Source organism: Rutidosis leptorrhynchoides, chromosome 2 (genome assembly GCF_046630445.1).
Source record: "Rutidosis leptorrhynchoides isolate AG116_Rl617_1_P2 chromosome 2, CSIRO_AGI_Rlap_v1, whole genome shotgun sequence".
NCBI classification, from domain to species: Eukaryota; Viridiplantae; Streptophyta; class Magnoliopsida; order Asterales; family Asteraceae; genus Rutidosis; species Rutidosis leptorrhynchoides.
Window position 1 is genome coordinate 312,653,906 of NC_092334.1, and position 15,201 is coordinate 312,669,106.

Sequence of the window (15,201 nt, forward strand, 5' to 3'; positions counted from 1 at the left end):
AGGTTATCATTCTAATATAAGGTAATAATCATATTCAAACTTTGGTTCAATTTCTATAACTATAACAATCTTATTTCAAGTGATGATCTTACTTGAACTTGTTTTCGTGTCATGATTCTGCTTCAAGAACTTCGAGCCATCCAAGGATCCGTTGAAGCTAGATCCATTTTTCTATTTTCCAGTAGGTTTATCCAAGGAACTTAAGGTAGTAATGATGTTCATAACATCATTCGATTCATACATATAAAGCTATCTTATTCGAAGTTTTAAACTTGTAATCACTAGAACATAGTTTAGTTAATTCTAAACTTGTTCGCAAACAAAAGTTAATCCTTCTAACTTGACTTTTAAAATCAACTAAACACATGTTCTATATCTATATGATATGCTAACTTAATGATTTAAAACCTGGAAACACGAAAAACACCGTAAAACCGGATTTACGCCGTCGTAGTAACACCGCGGGCTGTTTTGGGTTAGTTAATTAAAAACTATGATAAACTTTGATTTAAAAGTTGTTATTCTGAGAAAATGATTTTTATTATGAACATGAAACTATATCCAAAAATTATGGTTAAACTCAAAGTGGAAGTATGTTTTCTAAAATGGTCATCTAGACGTCGTTCTTTCGACTGAAATGACTACCTTTACAAAAACGACTTGTAACTTATTTTTCCGACTATAAACCTATACTTTTTCTGTTTAGATTCATAAAATAGAGTTCAATATGAAACCATAGCAATTTGATTCACTCAAAACGGATTTAAAATGAAGAAGTTATGGGTAAAACAAGATTGGATAATTTTTCTCATTTTAGCTACGTGAAAATTGGTAACAAATCTATTCCAACCATAACTTAATCAACTTGTATTGTATATTATGTAATCTTGAGATACCATAGACACGTATACAATGTTTCGACCTATCATGTCGACACATCTATATATATTTCGGAACAACCATAGACACTCTATATGTGAATGTTGGAGTTAGCTATACAGGGTTGAGGTTGATTCCAAAATATATATAGTTTGAGTTGTGATCAATACTGAGATACGTATACACTGGGTCGTGGATTGATTCAAGATAATATTTATCGATTTATTTCTGTACATCTAACTGTGGACAACTAGTTGTAGGTTACTAACGAGGACAGCTGACTTAATAAACTTAAAACATCAAAATATATTAAAAGTGTTGTAAATATATTTTAAACATACTTTGATATATATGTATATATTGTTATAGGTTCGTGAATCAACCAGTGGCCAAGTCTTACTTCCCGAAGAAGTAAAAATCTGTGAAAGTGAGTTATAGTCCCACTTTTAAAATCTAATATTTTTGGGATGAGAATACATGCAGGTTTTATAAATGATTTACAAAATAGACACAAGTACGTGAAACTACATTCTATGGTTGAATTATCGAAATCGAATATGCCCCTTTTTATTAAGTCTGGTAATCTAAGAATTAGGGAACAGACACCCTAATTGACGCGAATCCTAAAGATAGATCTATTGGGCCTAACAAACCCCATCCAAAGTACCGGATGCTTTAGTACTTCGAAATTTATATCATATCCGAAGGGTGTCCCGGAATGATGGGGATATTCTTATATATGCATTTTGTTAATGTCGGTTACCAGGTGTTCACCATATGAATAATTTTTATCTCTATGTATGGGATGTGTATTGAAATATGAAATCTTGTGGTCTATTGTTACGATTTGATACATATAGGTTAAACCTATAACTCACCAACATTTTTTGTTGACGTTTAAAGCATGTTTATTCTCAGGTGAATACTAAGAGCTTCCGCTGTTGCATACTAAAATAAGGACAAGATTTGGAGTCCATGTTTGTATGATATTGTGTAAAAACTGCATTCAAGAAACTGATTTCGATGTAACATATTTGTATTGTAAACCATTATGTAATGGTCGTGTGTAAACAGGATATTTTAGATTATCATTATTTGATAATCTACGTAAAGCTTTTTAAACCTTTATTTATGAAATAAAGGTTATGGTTTGTTTTAAAAATGAATGCAGTCTTTGAAAAACGTCTCATATAGAGGTCAAAACCTCGCAACGAAATCAATTAATATGGAACGTTTTTAATCAATAAGAACGGGACATTTCATGGACTATCAGAGATTGGATAAATTAAACCTGCATCTAGCAGTTTAATAATTTCTTTTTTAACTACATCTTGCATATTCGGATTTAGTCTTCGTTGGTGTTGCACATACGTTTTATGACCTTCTTCCATAAGGATTTTATGTGTGCAATACGAAGGACTTATTCCTTTAATATCATGAATCTTCCATGCAATAGCTGGTTTATGAGCTTTCAACACATAAATGAGTTGTGATTTCTCATTTTCAGTAAGAGAAGACGATATTATTACAGGTAATTCAGATTCACCATATAAATAAGCGTATTCCAAATGGTTTGGAAGTGGCTTTAATTCTAATGTCGGTGGTTCTTCTATCGATGATTTATATCGATATCTGTCTTCTTCTTTTAGCATTTGAATTTCTTCTGTTGTTGGTTCATATCCATTTGCTATTAGTGTAGCTAACATTTCATCTTCATCAATTGGTTCATTACCTTCTCCTAAAGAACATTCTCCTGTTCCTTGTAATTCTGGAAATTCTTCTAACAATTCTGCATGTGAATCTATAGTTTGAATATAATAACATGTATCATCTGCAGATTGCAGTTGTTGCATTGCTCTATCAACTGAAAAGGTAACACTCTCGTCCTCTATACTTAGGGTCAGTTTCTTACCAAACACGTCTATCATTGCTTTAGCCGTGTTTAAGAATGGTCTTCCTAATATGAGAGGAACTTGAGAATCTTCTTCCATGTCCAGAACAACAAAATCTACTGGAAATACTAAAGTACCAACTTTAACTAGCATGTTCTCCATTATCCCTCTAGGATATTTTATTGATCGATCGGCTAGTTGTATGCTTATTCTTGTTGGTTTCAATTCTCCAAGGTCTAGTTTAGCGTATAGTGAATATGGCATTAAATTTATACTAGCACCTAAGTCTGCCAATGCTTCTATTGAACTAAGACTACCCAGAAAACATGGAATTGTGAAACTTCCTGGATCAGATAATTTTTCTGGTATCTTATTCAACAGCACTGCTGAACAATTAGCATTCATAGTAACGGCAGAGAGTTCTTCCATTTTCTTTCTATTTGAGATTAGATCTTTCAGAAATTTAGCATATCTAGGCATTCCTGAAATCACATCAATGAAAGGAAGATTTACATTTATCTGTTTAAACATATCCAAGAATTTAGATTGCTCGGCTTCAAGTTTCTCTTTCTTCATTTTACTCGGGTAAGGAAGTGGTGGTTGGTATGGTTTAACATAAGGTTTATCCTTAGCTGTGTTATCTTCATTAACCTTTTCAACTACCGGTTCTTTTTCCTTATCTTGATCAGGTTGTGGTTCTTGTGGAGTAGGAATAGCTTCATTAGAAGTTACAGGTATTTCAGGTGGTTTAAGTGTTGTACCACTTCTTGTGGTAATGGCTTTAGCTGTTTCATTCCGGGGGTTAGCATTTGTATCACTAGGTAAACTTCCCGGTTTTCTTTCACCTATTAACCTTGCTAGGTTACTTACTTCTTGTTCTAATTTTTGGATAGAAGCTTGTTGATTTCTAAATGCTTGAGCATTTTGTTCATTAGTTTGTTTTTGAGATGTGAAAAACTGCGTTTGAGTTTCAACTAGCTTCGTCATCATATCTTCTAAATTCGGATTTTTATCATTGGTTTGTGGTGGTTTGTTTTGAAAATTAGGTCTTTGCTGATTGTAAGTATTATTGGATACTTGTTGATTGCTAGGACCTTGTTGGTTGTTGTATGGAATATTTCAGTTATAGTTCTGGTTTTGATTGTAAATCGGTCTTGGCGGTTGATAATTATTCTGATAATTATTTCCAGGCCTTTGGTTTATGTATGAAATATTCTCTATTTGTTCCATTGTTAATTCAATACTGAGACAATCTTTTGTCAAATGTGGTCCTCCACACTGCTCACAACTAATTCGTATTGAGTGGATATCTTTAGTCATCTTTTCCATTCGTCTCTCGACAGCATCTATCTTTGCAGAAATGGAATCTAAGTCATGGCTAGAATCGGCTCTAGCTGCTTTAGATGATCTAACGATATCTTTTTCTTGGTGCCACTCATGTGAGTGGGAAGCAGTGTTATCAATAATTTTGTAAGCATCAGTTTCGGTTTTCTTCATAATGGAACCACCAGCTGCAATATCTATGTCTTTCCTTGTAGTGATGTCGCATCCTTGGTAGAATATTTGTACTATTTGACAGGTATCTAAACCATGTTGCGGACATCCTCTTAATAACTTTCCAAATCTTGTCCACGCCTCATATAGAGTTTCATTTGGCTTCTGTGTGAACGTAACAATTTCTCCTTGAAGTCTTACGGCTTTAGATGCCGGAAAGAATTGTTTAAGAAATTTTTCAACTAAAACGTCCCATGTATCAATCGCCCCTTCAGGTAACGATTCCAACCAATCTTTGGCTTCTCTCTTTAAAGTCCAGGGAAATAACATGAGATATATCTGTTCATCCTCCACTTCTCGGATTTTAAATAGAGTGCAGATCCTATTAAAGGTACGAAGATGTTCATTTGGATCTTCCTTCGGTGCACCACTAAATTGGCATTGATTAGTTACCATGTGTAGAATTTGTCCTTTGATTTCATAATCTGGCGCATTAATGTCAGGATGAGTAATTGCGTGACCTTGGCCAGTGCGTTTAGCTCTCATTCGGTCTTCCATACTTAAAGGTTCCAGATTCTCCATAATTGAATTTGTTGAATCGGAATCACTAGAGGATTCTGATTTAATGGTTCATTCCTCAACAATCTCTGTTTGAATGATTGGTGGTTCCGGAGAAAAATTTAATGGTTCAGGATCTATGAATCGTCCCTGAATATTCTCCGGATTCTCAATTGTGAGGTCGGGTTCAAAAAATGGATTATCGGAAATTTGAATTGGAGTACTTGGTCGACTGGATGACGATTCTAAAGAAAAATCAACGGCGGTAATATTTGCTAGATGTCTTGATCTAGTTACAGGTGGTGAACGTACAAAAGGTGGTGAACGTCTTGCTGGTGCATTCACTGAATATCCTATTAGTTTTTAAAAGGAAATAAAAATTATATAAGTTATCCAATTAATAGACTTTTCTGATTTTGCCCACGTTTCGAATAGCCAAAAGATGCAGCAGAGGGGCAGGATTCGTTTGGTCTCAATATAATTGAGGACTGTTTGGCTCCAATAACCCGGTCCACGTACAAATCCAACTATTATTACGAACCAGAAAATTTTGATGTCTATCAATTTAACCACTTAAAATAAATTTTCGTAATTTTAAGAAGTATAGATAAGAAGTAGAAAAAATTCTAAGTCCTAAAAACTAGAATGACGAGAAATAAGAAAGAAAAAGAGCGCGTCGAAAAAGGTCAAAAAATAAAAGGCGTCGAAAAATACGAAAGAAAAAAAATGATTTTAAAACTTAAAAACACTCGACTAACCCAACCTTATTACTACCACTAACTTAAAATTATAATCGCAAATTGAGATTACTAATTGGAATGATAATTGATACATAGGTAAAAGGCGTCTAAAAATATTAAAGCTTACAAGTAAATCTATATCCCAAATGGCAATATCTTAAAAAGGTACTAAAACTTAAAAAGGCATCGCAAAATTCTAAATCACCTAAATCTTAGTCTAAAGAAAAAGCACTTAAGGGATTTTACGGCAAAGCCTAAAAATCTAGAAATAAAAATAACTATGGCAAAAACTATGAATTAAAAATAAATACGAGCAAAAATTACAAAAGTTACGCTAAAACAATTAAAAAGGGATAAAATATAAAAATATACTAAAAGTTGTAAAAAGTACAATTTTTATAAAAATATTATTTTTATATTATTTATTTTATAAAACTATTAATTTTTATATATTAGTAAAACTAAATAAACTTAATATTACAAATTAAATAAATAAAACTAAATTAATTAAAATTAATTAACTAATCAAACCCTAATTAGGTTTTAAAATTAATAATAATAATAATTATCCCATAATTAATGCTGTTAGGGTTCCTGTGTGGCCCGTATCAGACGGCTCCGCGAGTCGCGGTTGGTCCGGTTCAATAACTCCGCGAGTCGCGGAGGGTTCAGGCTCAGACGAGATGTAGGTCAAAATTCAACAGGTCAGTTTTATTTATATTTTATTTATTTATTTTTTTGTTTTAAATAAAATATATTTATATAAATTTAATAAAACTTATATTTTAAAACCTAAAATAAAAATAGAAATATTTTATAATTTTATAAATAAAACTCTTAAAACTAGATTTATAAATGTTTTTTTTTTCGGTTTTTGATTTTATGTTTTAAATAAAAACAAAATATTTAAATAAAACTTATATTTTTATAAAATAAAAATAAAGAAACTTTATAAAACTTAAATATTTCACAAACTCTTAAAAATATTTATATATTTGTTTTCTTTTTATATTTTCGAATATTTAAAACGTATTTTTACAAAAGCGTATTTTAATAAAAGTAAACTAAAAATAAAAATTTTTTTTTTAATATCTTGCGGAGTTCTTTTTTTATTTTTATTTTTAATATTTAGCGTTGCGCTTTTGGCGTTTAAGTTCCCCGGCAGCGGCGCCAAAAATACTTGATAGTTAAAGCTAAGGGGTATAAAATACTATTAAATTTTAGCAGGAAATACTATTAAATACGATACAATTTTACTCAAGATATTTATTTATTTATAGAATGGATATACTTAAACCTTGCTACAATACTTATAGGCAGTGTACCTAATCGTACAGTAGTGTAGTTTTTAGTAAGTCCGGTTCGTTCCACAGAGAAAATTTTTTTCACAAAGCTTAACGCTATATTAGTTTAAATTTATAAAAATACAAATATATATATAAGTAATATTATTATTATAAAGGGGGTTTTTACCGTTTAATGACCGGTTTGTCGATTTTAAAACACTTTAGTTGCAGTTAAAACAAAATGTAAAATATTAAATAAATAAAAGACTTAATTTAAAGCGTAAAGTAAATAACGATAATGAAATTGCGAATAATAAAAGTGCGATAAAATAAACTTGCGATAATTAAAAAATACGATAATTAAAAGTGCAATTAAATACAATAACAATAAATAAAAATGCGATAATTAGAAGTTCAATTAAATATAAAATAAAGGAAATTAAATATGAAATAAAAGAATTATGCTTATTTAAACTTCCGTAATCATGATGTTTGACGTGTTGATTTTAGTTTTATACCCATGGGTTAATTGTCCTTTGTCCTGGATTATTTAATATGTCCGTCTGGTTTTTGTCCATAACAGTCCATCAGTCATAAATATAAAGTGCGAGTGTCCTCGTCAAATTATCCTTATACCCGAAGTCAAATATTCCAACTAATTGGGGACTTAAACTGTAACAAGATTTTAATACTTTGTTTAATAATTACACCAGGATGTCGACTGAGTATAACCCAAGGTTTTAATACTTTGTTATCAATTATGCCAAGTGTCCTTGTACATAATTTCACCCCTGTTTTAATAATTCTAGTGGCTATTAATCCATTCCCGTGTCCAGTTAAATGAACGATTATTCGTACATATAAATATCCCGCCCATCGTGTCCGATTGAGTGTATATGGTTATTTATAGGGACGTCCAATTGTAAATCTTTATATTAAAATTAACAAACTATCATTTAGTTAAACAAATATAAAGCCCATTAATAGCCCATAGTCTAACTTCCACAAGTGTCGTTCTTTTGTCCAAACCCCAATTATGGTACAAAGCCCAATTACCCAATTTTAGTAATTAGCCCAACATCATGATTACTTCGTTTTAAATAAGCATAATAATAACTTAGCTACGAGACATTAAATTAAAAAGGTTGAACATAACTTACAATGATTAAAAATAGCGTAGCGTTACACGGACAGAATTTCGACTTACACCCTTACAACATTCGCTAACATACCCTTATTATTAGAATTAAAATTAAAATTAAAATTAAAATATAAATATAAATATATACTACGTATATAGATAGAGAGAATGATATTATGGATATATTTTTTTTACGTCGAACTGCGTTGGCTTTTATAGGGAATTGAGTCCAGGTGAACTCCGCGACTCGCGGCATTTTCCTTCTTCAAACTTCGCAAGACACGGAGTTTGAAATTACAGCTCACTCAGCTTTGGCTCTTTGTTTGCCGATGAATTATAAATATATTATAATATATAAATTAATTTTAAGAATTAATTATATATTATATTATATTTATATACATAGTTAACTTGTATTTTTTAGTCCGTTGCGTCGAGCGTTGAGAGTTGACTCTGGTCCCGGTTCCGGATTTTCGAACGTCCTTGCGAATAATTTAATATCTTGTACTTTGTGTTTTGAATCTTGTACTCTTGTAATTTCGAGACGTTTCTTATCAATAATTGGAACCTCTTTGATTGTCTTTTGTACTTTTGAGCTTTTTGGTCGTTTGCGTCTTCAATTCGTCGAATCTGCCTTTTGTCTTCACCTTTTATTATTTAAACGAATATCACTTGTAAATAGAACAATTGCAACTAAAAGCTTGTCTTTCTTGAGGAATAATGCTATGAAATATATGTTCGTTTTTAGCATTATCAATGAACTTATTTATAAAGGCTCTTTCTTCATATTAGCATTTTATACTCTTTAATTCAGGTAGTACCTACCCGTTAAGTTCATACTTAGTAGCTAACATACTATTTCAACTACTACAATTCTATATGAAAAACTAATCACAAAAAAATATATATCATATTCAAACCTTTATACAATAACTTGCAAACTTACAATACCGCTATTTTACATATAGCATGAAATATAGCACATAAAACTTTGATACAAAGTAGTTGCGAAGATAATTCTAGTTAATAAATAAGGCGTTCAGCAAAGGCAACAAAGACACGTAATTCATACGTCCAGAAACAAGTCATGCATTCTGGTTTTACTAATACCACTTCCCATCCTTGGTCTTGTGGAACGTAACCGTTGTGACCGATAGTATGACAACGTGTTGTAACGTCGTCAAAAGTACGAAGGTTACGTAATGACCAACAGTCTCGTAATAACCTAAAAACCTCATTTCTTACCCCAATTACCGACTCCGTCACTTGTGGGAACATTTTGTTTAATAGTTGTAGCCCGATGTTCTTTTTCTCACTTTGGTGAGAAGCGAACTTTACTAACCCGTAAGCATAACATGCTTCTTTATGTTGCATGTTAGCCGCTTTTTCTAAATCATGAAGTCCTATATTCGGATACATTGAGTCAAAATAATTTCTTAACCCGTTGCGTAAAATAGCATTTGGGTTCCCCGCAATATATGCGTCAAAGTAAACACATCGTAACTTATGGGTTTCCCAATGTGATATCCCCCATCTTTCAAACGAAAGCCTTTTATAAACCAAGGCATTCTTGGAACGTTCTTCGAATGTCTTACAAACTGATTTTGCCATAAATAGTTGTGCCGAGGAATTCTGACCGACTCTAGACAAGATTCATCAATCATGTCTCTGGGTAAGTCTTCTAAAATATTGGGTTGTCTATCCATTTTGTGTTTTTATACTGTAAAATAGATAAGAGTTAGATTCATAAAAGATACTTATTAATACAAGCAATTTTTACATATATCGTAAAGCATAAGCACACTATATTACATATATTACACCGCACAAATACAACTATCTTATTCCGACTCACTCGTTTCTTCTTTTTCGAACTTGGTTCTTTTTGCTAAGTTTTTAGGGATATATGATGTTCCCCTAATACGATCCGTCGTTTTCCACATTGGTCTAGAAAAACCTGGTGGTTTAGAGGTTCCCGGTTTATTGTTACAACTTAAGAAATACGGGTGTTGACGATACATATAAAGTTCATCGGGGTTGGAATCAGATTTCTCTATTTTTATGCCCTTTCTCTTATTGTTCTCTTTTGTATTTTTAAATTCAGTTGGGGTAATTTCTATAACATCATCGGAATCCTCATCGGGATCCGATTCATCGGAGAATTGGTAATCCTCCCAATATTTTGCTTCCTTGGCGGAAACACCGTTGAACATAATTAACCTTGGTCGGTTGGTTGAGGATTTTCTTTTACTTAACCGTTTTATTATTTCCCCCACTGGTTCTATTTCTTCTTCCGGTTCCAATTCTTCTTCCGGTTCCGATTCTTCTTCCGGTTCCTCTTCGGGAAATTGTGAATCAGTCCACGAATCATTGCAAATTACATTTGATTCTTCATTATTATTAGGTGAGTCAATGGGACTTGTATTAGAGGTAGACATCTATCACATAATATCAAACACGTTAAGAGATTAATATATCACATAATATTCACATGTTAAAAATATATAGTTTCCAACAAAATTTATTAAGCAATCATTTTTCAAGTAAACACGGTCGAAGTCCAGACTCACTAATGCATCCTAACAAACTCGATAAGACACACTAATGCAAAATTCTGGTTCTCTAAGACCAACGCTCGGATACCAACTGAAATGTCCCGTTCTTATTGATTAAAAACGTTCCATATTAATTGATTTCGTTGCGAGGTTTTGACCTCTATATGAGACGTTTTTTTTCAAAGACTGCATTCATTTTTAAAACAAACCATAACCTTTATTTCATAAATAAAGGTTTAAAAAGCTTTACGTAGATTATCAAATAATGATAATCTAAAATATCATGTTTACACACGACCATTACATAATGGTTTACAATACAAATATGTTACATCGAAATCAGTTTCTTGAATGCAGTTTTTACACAATATCATACAAACATGGACTCCAAATCTTGTCCTTATTTTAGTATGCAACAGCGGAAGCTCTTAGTATTCACCTGAGAATAAACATGCTTTAAACGTCAACAAAAATGTTGGTGAGTTATAGGTTTAACCTATATATATCAAATCGTAACAATAGACCACAAGATTTCATATTTCAATACACATCCCATACATAGAGATAAAAATCATTCATATGGTGAACACCTGGTAACTGACATTAACAAGATGCATATATAAGAATATCCCCATCATTCCGGGACACCCTTCGGATATGATATAAATTTCGAAGTACTAAAGCATCCGGTACTTTGGATGGGATTTGTTAGGCCCAATAGATCTATCTTTAGGATTCGCGTCAATTAGGGTGTCTGTTCCCTAATTCTTAGACTACCAGACTTAATAAAAAGGGGCATATTCGATTTCGATAATTCAACCATAGAATGTAGTTTCACGTACTTGTGTCTATTTTGTAAATCATTTATAAAACCTGCATGTATTCTCATCCCAAAAATATTAGATTTTAAAAGTGGGATTATAACTCACTTTCACAGATTTTTACTTCGTCGGGAAGTAAGACTTGGCCACTGGTTGATTCACGAACCTATATCAATATATACATATATATCAAAGTATGTTCAAAATATATTTACAATACTTTTAATACATTTTGATGTTTTAAGTTTATTAAGTCAGCTGTCCTCGTTAGTAACCTACAACTTGTTGTCCACAGTTACATGTACAGAAATAAATCGATAAATATTATCTTGAATCAATCCATGACCCAGTGTATACGTATCTCAGTATTGATCATAACTCAAACTATATATATATATATATTGGAATCAACCTCAACTCTGTATAGCTAACTCCAACATTCACATATAGAGTGTCTATGGTTGTTCCGCAATATATATATATATATATATATATATATATATATATATATATATATATATATATATATATATATATATATATATAGATGGGTCGACATGATAGGTCGAAACATTGTATACATGTCTATGGTATCTCAAGATTACATAATATACAATATAAGTTGATTAGGTTATGGTTGGAATAGATTTATTACTAACTTTCACGTAGGTAAAATGAGTAGTTTTTATCAATCTTGTTTTACTCGCCATTTCTTCGTTTCTAATCCGTTTTGAGTGATTCCAGTGGCCACGGTTTCGTATTGAACTTAACTTTATGAATCTAAATAGAAAAGGTATAAGTTTATAGTCAGAAATACAAGTTACAAGTCGTTTTTGAAAGAGGTAGTCATTTCCGTCGAAAGAACGACATCTTGATGACCATTTTGAAAAACATACTTTCACTTTGAGTTTAACCATGATTTTTGGATATAGTTTCATGTTCATAAAAAAATCATTTTTCCAGAAGTATAGCTTTTAAATCAAAGTTCTTCTTAGCTTTTAATTATCCCAACCAAAACAGCCCCCGGTTTTACTACGACGGCGTATATCCAGTTTTATGGTGTTTATCGTGTTTCCGGGTTTTAAATCATTAAGTTAGCATATCATATAGATATAGAACATGTGTTTAGTTGATTTTAAAAGTATAGTTAGAAGGATTAACTTTATTTGCGAACAAGTTTAGAATTAACTAAACTATGTTCTAGTAATTACAAGTTTATAACGTTGAATAAGACAGCTTTTTATGTATGAATCGAATGATGTTATGAACATCATTACTACCTCAAGTTCTTTAGATAAACCTACTGGAAATGAGAAAAATGGATCTAGCTTCAAAGGATCCTTGGATGGCTTGAAAGTTCTTGAAGCAGAATCATGACACGAAAACAATTTCAAGTAAGATTTCCACTCGAAATAAGATTGTTATAGTTATAGAAATTGAATTAAAGTTTGAATATTATTATTACCTAGTATTAGAAAGATAACCTACTATAATTACCAAAAGTTTCTTGATCTTGGATGATTACTTGGAATGGATTTAGAAAACTTGGAAGTAAACTTGCAATCTTGGAAGTATTCTTGATTTTATGAAACTAGAACTTTTGGAATTTATGAAGAACACTTAGAACTTGAAGATAGAACTTGAGAGAGATCAATTAGATGAAGAAAATTGAAGAATGAAAGTGTTTGTAGGTGTTTTTGGTCGTTGGTGTATGGATTAGATATAAAGGATATGTAATTTTGTTTTCATGTAAATAAGTCATGAATGATTACTCATATTTTTGTAATTTTATGAGATATTTCATGCTAGTTGCCAAATGATGGTTCCCACATGTGTTAGGTGACTCACATGGGCTGCTAAGAGCTGATCATTGGAGTGTATATACCAATATTACATACATCTAAAAGCTGTGTATTGTACGAGTACGAATACGGGTGCATACGAGTATATTTGTTGATGAAACTGAACGAGGATGTAATTGTAAGCATTTTTGTTAAGTAGAAGTATTTTGATAAGTGTCTTGAAGTCTTTCAAAAGTGTATGAATACATATTAAAACACTACATGTATATACATTTTAACTGAGTCGTTAAGTCATCGTTAGTCGTTACACGTAAATGTTGTTTTGAAACCTTTAGGTTAACGATCTTGTTAAATGTTGTTAACCCAATGTTTGTAATATCAAATGAGATTTTAAATTATTATATTATCATTATATTATGATGTACGAATATCTCTTAATATGATCTATATACATTAAATGTCGTTACAACGATAATCGTTACATATATGTCTCGTTTCAAAATCATTAAGTTAGTAGTCTTATTTTTACATATGTAGTTCATTGTTAATACACTTAATGATATATTTAATTATCATTTAACATAATTAACCAAGTGTATCAATATCTTAATATGATTCCTATGTACCTAGTAAGACGTTATAACGATAATCGTTATATATATCGTTTTCGAGTTTCTTAATTTAATAGTCTCATTTTTATGTATATAACTCATTGTTAAAATACCTAATGAGATACATACTTATAATAAAATCATGTTAACTATATATATAACCATATATATGTCATCGTATAGTTTTTACAAGTTTTAACGTTCGTGAATTACCAGTCAACTTGGGTGGTCATTTTTCTATATGAAACTTATTCCAATTAATCAAGTCTTAATAAGTTTGATTGCTTAACATGTTGTAAACACTTAATCATGTAAATATCAATTTCATTTAATATATATAAACATGGAAAAGTTCGGGTCACTACATAACACCACTAAAAACCCTCTTGTATCTACAACTACAACTGTTATGCTTTTGTTTTCCAGTCAACCATCTTCTGTTGCTATACGAAGACTGCAGGTACTACTTACTGTTTGGTTGGAAGTATCACGCGAATAAAGGTGGAGAAAATAGCTTGATGATGAATTATATGAGATGCTCGTTTATTTTATTTTACAGCCGACACTCATTATGTTTATCACCCCACCAATCCCTCAGTGGGTTTAGATAGAATCATAGCAGCAGGCCTCTAAAATCAGCAAAAAGGGCCGTATTCCAATTGTTTTTGTTATGGAACTTTTGGACCCAACTAAACACATACATGGTTGTTTTTGTATTGGGCTTATTTAATATATATTGGGTTAGTAACTTGGGCTATGTTAATAGACTGGTAACAAATCGTTATGTGATCAACTTCGGTGGTGATTTTATGATAATAATATCGGTTAATTATCGATGATGATGTTAAGAAGATTTAGATAGAAAGATGATAATATGATGATATGTGATACATACGATGATTATAATAACAAAGCTTGGTGATGAGGTTAGGAATGATTAGATAATAATGAGTGATGTTAGATGATTACTTGATGACGATGAGTTAGAATGATGATTATGATGTTGATCCGTAATTATGAGCGTGGGGATGATAAACGGTGCATGATGATGATTCGAAGGGTATAATTCTTATTAAAGTGATTATTATTTTTATTAATTATATCATTTTTATTATTATTATCATTGAACATGATTTTATTATTATTATTATTAACATTATATTTATTGTTATTATTATTATTAATCAAATACACCTTTTAATTATTATTATTAATATTATTTTACCAAATAAATATTTTCTATATAAAAAATACATTTATGACATAAAACATAACTATATTAATATTTTAGTAATAAATATTAATTATCTATTTAAAGTATATAAAAAAATAAATATATCTAATTAAGTTATTAATGAAACATATAACTTATTAAAATAGTAGATATATCACTAATAATATATAGATTCGTTCGATTACGTG